Source organism: Lemur catta, chromosome 24 (genome assembly GCF_020740605.2).
Source record: "Lemur catta isolate mLemCat1 chromosome 24, mLemCat1.pri, whole genome shotgun sequence".
Taxonomy (NCBI): Eukaryota; Metazoa; Chordata; class Mammalia; order Primates; family Lemuridae; genus Lemur; species Lemur catta.
In genome coordinates this window covers 1,784,002-1,799,505 of record NC_059151.1, presented here as the reverse complement: position 1 = coordinate 1,799,505, position 15,504 = coordinate 1,784,002, and the positions used below count along the sequence as shown (strand labels likewise).

The window sequence follows — 15,504 nt, the reverse complement described above, 5'->3', positions numbered from 1 at the left end:
AAATAAGACATAATATACTTAAGTCTCTTGAACCAACACAGTGATAGTATTATTGTCTAGTAGGATGGTAAGAAGGCTCTTACTGGCCCGTCTTATGTCAGATTCCCTGGAAACACCCTGGAGATTTGTGTGCGAGAAATTTACTGGGAGTACTTTCAGGGTGGGATCAACCTCCACAGAGAGGCTGGAGAAGGAAGCAGGACAGCAGTTCCATGTGGCCTCCGCTGACCGGAGCGACAGTTCTGAAGCTGGACAGCACTTCAGAGTTGTTGCATCTTGGGCAAAACCATCACATTCACCGTGATTGGAAAGGGCTGGTAGACCTTGGGCTGGGCAGCGCTGTTCTGTTAAGGGCGATCGCTGGAGAGTGACTCAGCTGAGAGCCATCTGCTAGGATCACTCCCCGCAGCTGGAGGAGTTGGCCCGTCAGCCTCAAGAGGGGACCAGGGCAGGGCACCCCGGCAGCCACCACCGCCCAACGCTGCAGGATGCTGGCTGGTGAGTTCAAAACCCAGTTGAGAGGAGAATGGATCATAATAACAATAGATGCATCTGCAAATACCCTACTTCCACCTAAAATATAGGTATGTGGGTTCATTTGGCAACCTTTTAATGACAGCTACGAGGGCTTTATTTGAGTATGGGTCTCTGGTGGATGTTTTACGTTTTATACAAATGACATAAGTGGATCATTGTGTAAAATGTCCTGTTTCAGTTTATTTTTAGAGATGCTTGTGGAACGTCTGTCTTTTTTACACATAATTTGAAAACACTATTTTATAGTGATTCGCCTTTATTATGTTTTAGTTTTTAAGTTTGATTTTATATTTTGTCATATTATTAAACACACATATTTTAAAGCACCACATAGTTCTATAAACCTTATAATTACAAGCAGCAGTACTCCATTCCACCTCTCCCCTCTCCATGGGCGGCCACTTTAACTCTCTCTTCCATTTTTCATTTGGATTCACCTCTGTATAAACACGTCTATGCTTGTGTTATTTTTTGTGTTAATTTTCCAGTTTGAGGTATTTTCTGTTGATGCCGACTACAGAAACTGATGATTTAGTTTTCTTACATCTTCTATCTTTGTCTCCCTTGCCATATTCTTCAACACATGCTTCGCCTTCTGTCTTCCAAGTATGGCAAATACTGGCCCGGCGTGGTGGCTCATGCCTGTAATCCCAGCACTTTGTGGGGCTGAGGCAGGAGGATCACTTGAGGCCAGGTGTTTGAGACCAGCCTGGGCATCATAGTGAGACCCTGTCTCTACAAATGAAAAAACAAAAACTAAATATGGCAGATACGGTTATGTTCTAAAGTCACGACTTACACCAGTGAGCCTATGTTACTATCACTTACGCTAAGTCACGTAGTAAATTACGATTGCATTTACTTTTTTATGTAACTTTTAGGGTATTTTTTTGGAGTTAATAATTACCAAAAATTCTTTATGCCTCAATTTCTTCAATTGTAAAATGTGGATAATAACCATATCTATCTCATAGGGGAGTCAAAGCTACGTAAGTTTATTAGTTTTCATTGACTGTGTTCTTTATGTACCAATCCCTAATTCCTCTCAAACTTTCTAACAGAACCGTAACATCCTTTCAATACATTTGATTTTATATTAAATGCTCAATTAATCAGTATTGAAGAGTATGTGTAGCCAGTGCTCTAATCTGTGCTTTATGAGCAGCAGTCGTTTAATTGAGAGAGCAGAGCATTCGGGAATTCTCCCCCTGCTAGCTGTATGGCTTTGGGCTCGCATATTCGAGTCACACCTTTATAATCTGCAGGTGAGAATCGGATTAGGTAGTCCTAGGGCCTGTTCGTGCATTGTTTCTATTACAGAGTAAAGGATAAGCAGAGAACACCAACTATATAAAATATTAGATTGCGGTGATATTAGCGGCTCCACCCCTAGCACCACCTCCCGGAGCCTCTTAATAACCTGCCGGGCAAGATTGTGCTGACATCACTCACAGGCTGATACGGGAGAATTTTGCTGAGTCATTCTGTCCCAGCAATTGTTTTACCCCTTTGGGACGCCTGGTTGTAATTTGCGGGAGCTCCCACTAAATGTCGCTGTAGGTCACATAACCACGGGGTCGGGCAAGCTCTACCTTAGTGTTGTAGGAGCCTTGAGAACTACCATCTGGTCATCTTACAGGTTTAGAGCTACATACTTTAAATACTTAAATATAAAAACCCTAAGATGGAAATTAAGAATGATTTTAAAAAGAAGATATAATAGTAAAACCTAAAATGCTCTTGACTTCTTCCATATGCCTTTTCCCTCAAATGTTGTTTCTGCATCTCTCTTGACTAGCCTCGCCTGGGTGAGCTGGTATTTAAAGGAACTCCCAGTTGAGCAATTGCTTGGCTCTTTGGCTACACCTTCGAGATCTTTTTGTTCCCCTAAAGTAAGGGATGAATCCACAGGAAGAAATACAGGTCTCTTCATTTTCTGCTGCTTGGGTCCGTTGTATCTCCAAGCTTATCTGGAATCCTAGACACTTACTGTACTTCATTGATTTTATGAGAATATGCACATTGTATCTTTTAACATTTCTGAAATTGTGATACTTTATATAATCAAGGGCAACATACAATTATAATTGGTTGCACTTTTTCTTTCTTAGTGAAATCTTAAATCAACTTTTATTTGATAAAATACTATATCTGATATTACGGTATAGCCATCTTAATTTATTAGAGATCAGGGCTGTCTTAAAAAAGTTGCTTGACAAATGAACTTCTTCCATTTCTAATCTAATTTTTTTAGGGAGCTCAGAGTGGGAGAAATAGAAACATTTATTGAATGTCCACCAGATGTCGGAGCCACGTGCTTTGCATATATGGTATATTTAATACTCATAACACTACAAAATAGGCTTTTTTGTTGTTTCCATGTTATAGATAGGAAAACTGAGGCCTAGAAAGGTCAGTAAGTTGTACAAAGTCATGCTGTTTTAGTATGGGTCACTGTCTGAAATGAAGTATTTTTATCTCTCACCACAAATCTTACACTTTCCCTGCGATGTTGCATCGATATTTTAGGTTACAATCTTTAACACAAGAACATTTTTCTAACATCTGGAACTCAGCCCTCTTTGAACAAGGTAGTTTTCTGAGAGCCCTTTAAAAACGTTGACATCTCTGATGAAACAGCATAAGAATGATTTTTGCTGAACTCCAGGCTCGATCTTGGAGATTAAAAGGACAGAGTGAGACTCGAAGTTTCTGACAGGTGAATTGCTTCTCCAGAGAGTAAACAGTGCTCTGCAAGAGACAGCAGGGCTTGTGTTGTAACTCATTTGGGGCGTTTGGATTCCTTTTGTCTTCTGGTGTGCTACTTGAGGAAATAGCTTTCAAAATGCCTTGAATTGGAAAAGAAACAAACAAGCAAACACAAAACCCCAAGGAGTATTTCCTCCACGTCTCTCTCTTAACAGAGAGCCAGTTGACAGACTTGAGGATGGGGTTCCAGTCAGCGTCCACAGATGTCCTGGAGAGCCAGGCTGCAGCAAGGTGTGGATTTCGCTCTGTCACTTAACCTTCCCAAGGGGCGAGGCTGAGAAGCGGAGCAAATTCCTTTCATGCGTCTTGTCTTCTTTGCTTTGACAGGCCCCGGCACGCAAATGGCACTCACGGGTAATGTCAAGAAGGGCAGGGAGGGAAGAGGCAGTTCCCTGATCATCCTTGTGTTCGCATAGGCCAGAGGCAGATAAATTTTAATTCCCAGCAGCTCTTGGAAATTGCTGAAAGGCGTTCCCTTTTGGTTCCCCACCTCGTGTCCCGAAGGGCATTTGTTGTCTACGAGCTGTACTTCTGTTTTCCATTTCCAATCCTCCTTGTTTCACGTTCCCCTCATTTGTAAATCTGAAAACAAAACATTAGCAATCTGTCAGAGGTTCTGTTCCTTTCATTTGTCTACGCTTTTAGCATCAGAATCCTCCTTTTATATCAGCCACGTGTGCTCTTACGATGATAAATAATCTGTTGTCCAATTTTGCGATGATCCCTCAAATAGAGGGGTTGGGAGGACAACATGTACGAGCAATAATAGCTGAAAACTCCAGATCGCTGGGACGTGAGTTGATTGCCATTGTTTGAAGTTTCCTTGGCTGAAAGACAATCCTATTTGCTGAAGCAATTTTGAAGTGATGTATTTAACTTTCAATCTCTTAAGCGATATAATGACTCTATTATGTGCTCTCCGGGTGAAAACTGTTGGATGGAAACTATTTGTGCCTGTTCAGAGCAATCCATCCGTCTTCACCGCCATCACTCTGGCACGGGAGGCCGAGTGACGGCCGTGAGCTCTTCATTAAACCGCAAATTCCAGATCTCCCGATGCGAAATCAACGAGAGATACGGAACGCGGTAAAACGTAAGACTCGAAGTCACCCAGGATCTTTCTAAATACGAAAATCAGGGCATCTTCCAGTCCTTCTCTTAGGTGATGTTTTAGCTGCGTTTCACCCATTTATTTAGTCATTTATCCCTTCCATCATTCAGCAAACACTCACTGAGCACTAGGCGTGTGTCATGCGCCGGGCCGAGTGCAGAGGCTGTGCTGTCGATAGGACAGTCCTCGTCCCTGAAGCTCTGATGTTCTCTGAGAGCTACAGACAGGTAGGCGGTTCCGTGTCCTGGGATGAGCACTGTGACAGGGAGAATACGCCGGGAGGTGGGAGCAGGTAGAAGAAGATTTTAGTTCTAATTTGGGAGACCAGGAAGGATTCTTTTCAAAAGTGTCGCCCTAGGCCTGCTTCTGTGACGATACTCCAGTCTGGCTCTTCTCCTACTCCGCTGACTGCTTTTTCTTCATTTCTGTAGCTGGCTCTTCTTTCTCTTCCTCTTAATGTCAGTGCTTTCTGGGCTTTGCTTCAGCCCCTAATTTTTTATAATTATACACTTTCCCAGGCACTCTCAATCATATCCGTGGCTTCAGCTGTCTTTATACACAGTTGGTGCCTAACTCTCTCTCTAACCAGCTTTAGACTATTAAATTCGTGACTTATTCATTGTTCTAGCAAACATCTATTGACTATTTATCATGTACCAGGCCATGCCTGGGGTAACAGATGAATTCAATTTGCCTTCAATAGTGCTCATTGAGTTCTCTAGCTAGCAAGAACTTACGATATTATAAAATATGTGAGAATGAGGGACTTTAGGAACAGAGAGAGAGAGACCACTAACTACTCTTGGGGGAGTCAGAGAAATCTTTGCAGGGCGAAGTAGGAACTGGCCAGTTGGTTAGGAGAAGGGATTTTTAAACACAGGAAACATGATAGTATGTGCAAGGTGTCTCCCCGGCTTGTCTAGGGAACAATCTAAAGTTCGGTGTGGCTCGTTTATAGGATGTGAACTGGAAAGCTGCAGAATGTAGCCTGACAAAGCAAGGTGTAGCCAGACTGTGAGCAGACACCATGCTCAGAAGCAAGTGTATCAGGCCTTAGGGAGACAGCAGAGATCCCTACACTTGGCAAATTGCAGGACCCAGTTTGTCTCAGGCAGACATTCTGTTGGCAATGGCTAGAGGATGGACTGGTGGCATGGAGATCTGGTAGCAAATAAGAGGTGACTGGGGTCTGCACAGAGGCAGTGGCGGGGGCCATGAGAAAAGGAAGCTTTGTCATCTGGGAGGGTTTTGTGTAGTTGAATCAGTAGCCTGTGCTGGGTAAGGAGGGGGGAAGGGTGAGAAGACGGTCTCACCATTGACCAAGTTGTGAACAACCGGAGACAGATGTAGAGTAGGGGGCATGGTGCGTTCAGTTTTGGACAAGTCAGCATGTAGCTGCCTGTGGGACATTCCATATCTAATAGGCAATTATTAATAGAAAACAGTGAGTTTGGAGCTTGTGAGGGGAATCAGGGATGGACAATCCCATTTAAAATGATCATCGTGTCGCTAGTAGTTGAAGCCATACAAGTGGGTGGAGATTATGTTCACATCTAACACATTTAAAAAAAATACCTGCTATTTTAAATATCTTTTAACAGTATCAACAAATTTTTAAAAAACCCGCAGCCATTGTGCCATTAGAATAGGAGTAAGAGTATTGCACTGTGCCCGCTTCCAGAGAGTTCTCTGGGGCAAGAGACGTAATCAGATACATGCAATGTGATGTGGAAAAGGCCATGATGGAAGTGTGTACAAGGTACAGAGTTGGCACAAAGAAGAAAGATCACACGGGAAGGATGGAAGACAAGAAAGGGAAGAAAACCAAGGGCAGAACTCGGTTGAACTTCTCCAAAGAATGTGCTTCACAGATTTGCTCGTCATCTCTTGAAGGTGCACATGATACAGCTCATCCATCTGCCCGATCCCCGCTGCGCCCAGCCTGCTCCTGGGACAGAAATGCTCAGTGGTGTTTGTTGAATAAATGGGCCCAGGGCAGTTGGGAAATAAAGAAAAAGGAAGAAGAATTGTGGGATTTCCTCGATCCCTGGGGAACACTTCAGTCATCTCTCGTTAGCCTTTCACTTGGGGAGCTGGTGCAGGTGGAGCTCACAGTAAACTCTCTGAAGACATGAAAGGCCACGGTTTAGAACCAGGGCAAGGGCTGCATACGTCAGTGCCCTAATTACGAAATGTGCTTATGGCGAACCGGACCTTTTTATTTTTATTTCTGGTGTGCAGTAAAATCGTGTAGCCATCGGTTTTCTGTCCAGCCGTCACTTAGAGGATCTGAGATAACGACACATCACCATTCACTCACTAATGACAGCGCTGGGCTTTCACACAGGGACTCGTCACGCCGGGCCGGGCTGCCTCCGTTCTGGTTGTGCCTCCATTTAAATGATGTGTAATAATAGCCAGTAATTATGACAATGTCTTTCTTCCCTGAACTTCTCCTTCCTCTCTTGCCCACCTACCGAATTTGCACGTTAGCGTTCCATCAGCTTAGATTACAGAGTTGGCCGAGGATACGGATTCTCTTCTGTTCGCTTCAAAACTGAGTATGAAGAGTGAGGAACTGAGAGTCAGGTTAGAGGCAACGCTCCCCTCTACATCAAGGAAACACAGGCCTAAGGATGCAGGGGAATTGGGATCATTAACGTGGACAGAATTCTCTACTTTCTAAGGCCTTATGACCGTGGCAGGTCGCACTAGTCATTTGAAAGGGTCGACTCTCAGCTCCTCAAGGGTGTTAGTTCAGCTCCCGGGAGGTCTCAGCCCCACACGGTGTCAGCGAAGTGACGTTTCCTCCAGCGAACTGTCTTCTGTATTCCTTGGTGCTTCCTGTGGCTCTACCTTGTGCCAGACCTGAAAGTCTGGAGCCGTCGGCTGCAGTCCAGCCTCCTCTGGAGCGCGGTGGCAGGGTTCCAGTTCCTTACGGTGGGGAGTGTGACGACGTTCCTGCCTGCAGGGTAATATTGATGGCTTTGTCAGCTCTTGGCACCATGCAGAGGGGCTCAAGATGGCCAAAGGAGCTTCAGTGGAAGATAAATGTGTGTTTAGAATGATGATCCAGGGACCAGAGTTACAGTGCAGCCTCCCAGCAATAGGCTTGTCCTAGTCCAGAACATTCCCTAAAAGAAGAAATTCCTGGTTCAGCTGCAGCCCGGAGTCAAATGTGACCAAAGCAGAAACATTTGCCGTTGGAGTTGCCGGTTAGCTCGGAGGTGCTGTGCCCACCCACAGCTGTGTGTGGCGGGCCTCCTCCTGTCCTCTTCCCTGGTTCCATCGGAAGGTGGGGGTGACCGAAGGGGCCTGTGTGTGTGTGTTTCCACCCCCACCCTGGAATCAACTGATCTCACCCTGGCCTCAGTGTAAATCTTTATTTCTGGAAGAGTAAGACAGAGGCCAACACATCAGGGGTTCAATACTGTTACCTTACACAAAGCATTTTAAAGTATATGATTTTCATCTCATCCTCATAATCTGGGTGGGCAGGAAAAAATATTATCTTCTGTTAAAGGCTGATGCTGTTGCTTTAATCAAGGTTCTGAGGACAATTGGTGGAACCAGGACTGGAGCTGGGCTTTTTCTGATTCTTAGATCTACACGCAGGGGTAGACAAACCACAGCTTGCAGGCCAACTCTGACCCGCTCCCTGTTTTTATATGGTCTGAAAGCTAAAAGTGGTTTTCACATTTTTAAACAGTTGGGGAAAAAAGCAAAAGAAAAAGCATACTATTTCATGACACATGAAAATTGTATGGAATTCAAATTTCAGTGTCTATAAAACAAGGTTTTGTTGGGACACAGCCAAGCTCATTCATTTACATGCTGCCTACAGCCCCTTTCAGGCTACAATGACAGAGTGGCGTCGTTGTGACAGATTCCTTATGGCCCTCAAAGCTGAAAATATTTGCTATCTGGTCCTTTACAGGAAAATCTTGCTGACCTCTGACATGGAAGATCAATAATTAGAGACCCTGGTACATACTTGCTGTATGAGTTTGCTAGAACTGCCAGAAAGCGTACCGCACACTGGGTGCTTAAAACAGCAGATGTTTGTTGTCTCTAGGAGTCCAAAATCTAGATGTCGGCAAGGCCGCGCTCTCTCTGCGACCCTGGGCAGAATCCTTTGCCTCCTCCTAGCTTCTGGTGGTGGCCCTAAATCTCTGGTGTCCCTCTGTCGGTAGCTGCATCAGTCCCATCTCTGCTTTCCTTCTTCCCGTGGCTGCCCCCTCTGCTTCCCTCTGTATGTGTCCAAATTCCCCGTTTGTATGAGGGTGCCAGTCGTATTGGATTAGGACCCCCCCTAATTATCTCATCTTAGCTGGGTCATCTGGGAAGAGATCCTACTTCCAAATAAGGTCACATTCACAGGTACCAGGGGTCGGGACAGCAATGTCTCTTTGGGGGGACACAATGCAACCCCCAACTTTGGGGGGACACAATGCAACCCCCAGACTTTCCACTGTCGGGTGTCGTCCCCTCATTACTCTTCCTGTGTCCCTGCCTTCCTCCCTCTGGACCTCCACCCCCGCCCCTTCCTTTTTCCTTCCTCCTGCCTGCCTTGCCTTATTCGCTGTACGTTCCACAAACGTCTGTGAAGTCCCCACTGTGTTTCATTCCTGTGCCACAGTCGAGGTGGAAAGACGATTAGGAGCTGGTCTCTGGCCTCCTGAGCTACCCGTGCCACGCAGAAGATAAACCACCTGTGACAAGTGTTGCGAAAGAGGTGCAAGTTACAGTGGAAATTTGGAGGCATTTTAAGGATTTAAATTCCCGAATATCGAGTAATAATCTTTTAAAACCATTGACGTGGTCCTATTATTTAAGTATCACAGCTGTCGACTAAAAAATGGTAGATGCTAATCATACATAGAATTTTAGCATAGTTTCCTCACTCTTCTTTTAAAGTCAAAATGTGTAGAAATGCTCTGCCCCTCTTTTTTGGTCTCAATTCCTTCAGTCTTTCCTCCTCTCAGCATTTACAATGTCAGATAGGAGACTCTGCTTTGGGAAAGACAATGGGACCAGATGCTGCGTAGGGACCTCGTGCCGGGTTTGCTGTATTAATGCTGGTGGCTTCAGGGAAACTTGGTCCGAAGCTTGGGCCGATGGAGCTTGTCACCACTCAGCTGCCTTTTGTCCAAATATGTTGCTTTTTGTTGTATCTTCTTTGAGCGTCTTTGTTGCTCTGCTGTCTCCTCCTGGTACTAATTGGTCACATTCAAATACTGCTGCGAAGTGCATGAAATGTGTTTTGACAGCTTCTCCTCCCTGAGCCCCGGAGCTCAGTGTCCTGCCGGTCTCACGGGAGCCTCCTTGGCAGGGTTGGGGCGGGAGGGTGCAGCACAGGAAGGGTGTTTGTCTTTTCCCTGCTGGTTCTGGCAGGAGCTATTTGGGGACATTGCCCAGGTCTTATCAGTTTACCTGTGTGCAGTTTGTAAACCGCCGGTTCCTTCTGGTCTCTGCAGAGTCGGAGCTTCCTGCTGGTTCCCTATCCCGCAGGTGCTAACCTGGTGGAAGGGGTCAAAGATCCACCCCCTGCAGGAAAGGGAGTGGGTAATAAAGAGAAACTCCTCCTGACAGTATTCTCTGTCTAGGGCTCACGGTTGCAGCTGACCTTAACTTTGCCCTGACCTTCATACATCCATTTCTCTAACCACCCACCCCCACTCTTTTATTTTTCTGGTAGAGCAGAGTCTCGCTCTGTCGCCCAGGCTGGAGCGCAGGGGCCGGATCACAGCTCATTGCAGCCTCAAACTCCTGGGCTCAAGTGATCCTCCTGCCTCAGCCTCCCAAGAACCTGGGACTACAGGCCTGAACCATCAGCTCCAGCTAATTTTTTTTGTGGGGACAAGGTCTCACTATGTTACCCTGGCTGGTCGCAGACTCCTGGCCTCGAGTGATCTCTCACCTTGGCCTCCAAACGTGCTGGGATTACACGCATGAGCCACCACACTCAACCTACTGTCCCTTTTACGAGAGGTTTTTAAACCTCTTTTATACAATTCACTAAGACTAGAAAGGCTCCTTAGCCTTTGTAAATGATGCTGAGTAGGAAAAGAATATTAATTTATTACAGAAACTTTGACATTGATATTCTGAGAGTAGAACAACCTCATTTTGTTTGCTTTTCAGTGAATTTCATATTATACTCCAGTGATCCCAGAGTATAATTTTAATAGCATAATCTACCCTACAAATACTTCTGAAAGCCGTTGAACTGAGTCCTGGCTTAACTACTTACTCATTAAGAAAATTTGGGCAAGTCAGTTAATCTATGTTTCTTAGTGTTCTGAAATGAGAACTACCTGACAGCGTTGCTTGTTTGGAAATTCAAGTCTAACAATGTGTGTCAAGGTGCTTTAGAAATTGGAAGTTTTATATAAATGTCAGAAGGTATTGTTAACATTGTCACTAATTAAAACTAGGTTCTGAAAATTCCAGAGACATTTTCTGCTTTTATTAGATCATAAAAGGCATAGTTATCATTGGTATTAATTTGCTGTGGGTGTAGTTTAGACTACTGGTTCTCAAAGTATGGTTCCTGGATAACACCTATTGCTCTAACCCAAGAATGGGTTAGAAAGGCCAATTCTCGGGCCCCACCCCATCCCTTCTAAATCAGAATCTCTGGGGGTGGGGCCCAGCAATTTGTGTTTTAAAAAGCCTTCCAGGTGATTCTGAAGCCACTGAAGTTTGCACTCCACTGGCTTAAAGCTGTGCCCAGTTGGGTATGTGTAGGCTCTGATTTTGCTGTTTTCCACCTGGGCTTCCTTTCTGGTGTGGAAGGGAATTGTGCGCATCTAAGTTTGCGATGTCCCCGGTTGACTTCCCACGACAGGCCCGCCAGCTGTGTGCGCCATTTTCCGGCACAGGTACAGACCCTGGGATTGCAGGTTCTTGGAGCATCACCTCTGCTAAACACACACTCGTCAGGGATTATGGTGGGGGTTCAGAGAGAGGGTTTTAAGGGGCTCCCTGCGTAAGTGAGGTAATAACTGGTAAACTATTCAGTAAAATTCGGTCGGGCTGCACTGAGCTTGATTCCTTTTCTGGTGACTCGTGGACATCAGGTTTCTGTCTTCCTCCTAACGTCCTTAGTCTTCCCCGCGTGAAAACCTGTCTATGAGGTGCTCTGCCAGGTCTGAGAAAAAGCCAGGTGCCCACCGCACACCCTGTACTGCCCCGTCACGTCCCTGGATCGCAGCCATGTCAACCCTGTCGTGACAGACAGGTGGACGGGAGTTACTTGGGTTGAGTGAAAACCAGAGCTATAAACTAAATGAAGGTGGGAAACACATTAGGGGGGACCATGGGGCCATTGTGTGGCTCCATAAGGGCAGAGGTACATGGTAGGTGTTCAACAGAGAGGTATCGAGTCAATGAAGGAGGAATGTATTTGGGGTTTGGGGAACTAACCTAGCTACTTAATTTATGAGCATCTATCTTACCCCAGATGAGCAGACATTATGCCTTGATTGAGTGAACTGTTACATATGTTTAGTTTTAAATGAAGACATAAATAGATTTGATCTTTCCATGGTTCGAATTTCCTCCCATCAGCTTTCCCTTAATTATCCACAAGTGTTCCAAGCCTTCATTAGCTAAATAGGATGCAGATGATGGTCATTAGTCTGGGATATAAATCCTACTGGCACATTCAATGACTTTTCACTTGGTTAATTGAAATTTTCAGTATTCATGGACTACAAGAAAACACTAATTTTATCATTTATTTGGATGGAGGGGGTATAATTTCTTTTCCTTTGGCTGGTGTTTTATAATTATGCAGTTTTTTTTTTCAAAAAAATAAATGTGAATGCCACACTTTGCCTAGAGGGAATATCACTGTTGTCAGTGTATATATAACACTCCTGGTCCACTAAAGCACGGAGACCAAATGGAAATTCATACTTTGTCTAGAAATCCTAGAATTGGCTGACGAAAATGTCTAAGAAAGCATCCAAGTAGTGTGCACTTTGGGGACCCATTGATTCAAGTGGAAGAGACTTCCAGATCGTTGGTAATATGAGTAGGTCTCGTCCTGACATCTACCAACGAGTAAGAAATCATCCGTTGGGGCTGTGAGGTGTAAATTGCAGGTATTGAATGGAGATGCCTTATGCAGGCATCGTGGCTTTAAATGGCTCTTAGCTTTCAACCGCGTTTGACCATTTATCAAAACTACCTGGCCTCTGTCTGGTGGCATTTGGCTGAGAGTCACACACAGACACACACATACATAAAGAAGCAACTAGTGCTTGAAATAAAATTTCATAATATTGCCATCTCAGGGATTCAGTTTTTGAATTTGTTAATTTTTATAATCTAATACTTAAGCAACTCTCTTCTTTTGCACATGACTGTTCCAATTTAATCAAGTAAATGTCATAGGTTTGCTGTTAAAATATAAATCTTAGTTATAGACATCATATGGCAGAAATTGGCTCAGTAGAGGTAGACATTGTTTCTTTTTCTGAACTTAATTTAATGGGAGCAAACAACATTGTAATAACTCTCCGAGGCAAGCTCTCCCTTAAAAAGGGATATAAAAACATAGAGTCTCTTTTCAGCACCCAATCACTTTGCAAAACCTTCCCACCAGTGAGAATCCCGTAAGTATTAATAGCTCACTTTCTGGAAGTCTCTTTCTGTAGGCTGGACTGGTTGAACCGTCAGTTACTGATCTTTCATCTGGGGGCTCTCTGACCAAGGGCTTACTAGGGTCAGCTTTTCATCTCAATTCACTTTTCTTTTTAGGTCACTTTTGCTTTTCTGCCCACTTGGAATATGTCTACAAACGATTATCAATGTTAATTTAGGGAAGACACGATTAAGCACCCAAGTCTTCTAAGTTAACCATTAATGTGTCTCAGAGTCAAATGTAAAGGTGTTTTATAAGGTATGCTTTAGTGGATCACCTGTTCTGATGGCTGATTTTATGCATCAACTTGACTGGGCTAAGGCATGCGCTGACAGCTGGTAAAACGTTATTTCTGGGTGTGGGTGTGAGGATGTCTCTGGAGGAGATTAGCATTGGAATCAGAAGATTGAGTAAAGAAGACCTGTCCTTAGCAACGTGGGCTGACATCGTCCAATCCATTGAGGGCGTAAATAGAACAAAAAGGTGGAGAAAAGGCAAATTTCCCCCCTTACAGTGGCCCCCGCATACCTTAGCATCCCTCCTGAGTTAGTCTGTTATGATTCAAAGCCTACTGGAGCGGCTAAAAACAGCTCCAATAAGTGAAATTTCAGGCATGAGTATATATAAACGGACAAAAGTGGGGCCTCACCTTTCTAAATCCATTTCGGGAAGTTGCTAAAACTGTGTCTGATACTGTTCACCCCATGCTGGTCACCCCACCAGCAGGGTGAGAAGTTAGTGCTTTAAAACAGTCGCCGTGCTGCTTTGTGCTCGTGCTCCTGTGACAAACGCAACATCGTGTAAAGTTTAGTGGAGGCGACTCATTAGGAGTTTCCTCTTTGGTAGAAAACTATTGATGCGATAATCAAGAAGGTCACCGCGTGGGTAAGGCACCATGTTTGGAGTCTTCCATTTTCAGTAATTAGAGTGAACATGCTACTGGAAGGCTTAGAAAGCCACCCAAAGTCGTTTACAATAGCTGCAACTAGGAAACTGGGATGCCAGTTAAAAAGTCTTTTGAAGGGAATTAAATGAGACTGGCCAGGCGCAGAAGTCAAATTCCCTTGGAAAATGGCTGAGTTGAGGGTAGGGACTGCCACTGACCCAGGCCATCCCCTGCCACCCTCATTGCAGGCACTGGGAGTCCACCATACGTTTGCTCTTTGGTTCCTTTCTACAAATGCAACAGTTAGCGCTACTTGCATTAATTTTTTTAGTCAAGCTAATTTCACCCATCTCTGACTCTAATTTTTCCTCCAAACATGTTTCTCAGGTCACCCGAGACTGTTCTCAAAGGTCGAATGGCGTTCTTTAATTTCGAAGATCATTTCCCCCGGGGCTATAGCACTACTGTCTGAATTCTGAGACATGTTCCTTAATTTACTCTCCCCAGGGTGGCCCTGCTGGGGTGTCTTAAGCTTAGTTACAAATGGCAGTTGTGGTCCCTTGAGTTGCCCCCACATGGAGTCTTCAGTAGGTAGAATTTGGGTCCTCCTTAGATTCTGACTCCCATTTGGGGCAGAGAATGAACTTGAGTTCAGCAGTAGGAAGAGAAATTGCCAGCCCTAGATTTCTGTTTACTAGAGAAAACTTAGTTATATTAGCCAAGAAATCAAGATCATTTTCATAATTAGGCCTTTTAGAGTTTAGACCAATTGTTCCCAACTAGGGACACTTTCAAACCCCAGGTAACCTTTGGCAACGTCAGGAGACATTTTTGGTTGTCATGATTGCAGTGGGTGGAGGGTGTTACTAGAGGCCAGAGATGCTTCCAAACATCCTACAATGAACCCCCCTCACTTCCTCAAAACAAAGAATCATCTGGCCCAGCATGTTCACAGGGCCAACATTGAAAAATTTTGGTCTAGCCGAACCAAGTAGATGATAGACAATAGATATACGCTAAACAGAGGGGAGGTGTATTTTACCATTATTTAGGAGTCTTTGATCTCTCTCCCTTCCTGTCTCCCTGAGCTTCACTTTATAATGCTGTACGTGTGAGGCTGCTTTTCCAGCATTGTGCTTCCAAAACAGTGTTTTAGGATAAGGATTGCAGTTTTGCCTGATGTTACTTTCTTTTGCGTCTATTCAGTGCATATTTATTGGATGCCTTCATGCCAGGCACCGGGCTGGATAAGGGGACTGCTGCAATGGCTGAGTCTCATCGGGTCTTTACCTTCCCCTCAGAGCAGAACTCTGAGCAGGAACATTGGGGCCTCTCTTGTGACACGGTGCTCACGAGTAAAGACGATGAAAAGTTGTGAGGAAGACATTTCATACAATGCTTGTTGCAAAACAAAACAAAACCCTAGGTGAGGTGGTAAATAGTTTTATGATGTTATATGAGGAGAGAGTGGGAGAGAGTTTATATGTCTTTCAGCTATATCCATCTTTTTTTGTTATACATTTCTTTTATTTTTTGGCCCTATTCAAC

General features: G+C 44.5%; 1 long non-coding RNA gene across 2 annotated transcripts in view; it reads left to right on the top strand.

Annotated features, from left to right (window-relative positions):
- LOC123627379 overlaps positions 1-15,504 on the top strand; it is a 216,840-nt gene that overhangs the window by 70,914 nt on the left and 130,422 nt on the right. The window lies entirely within an intron of this gene.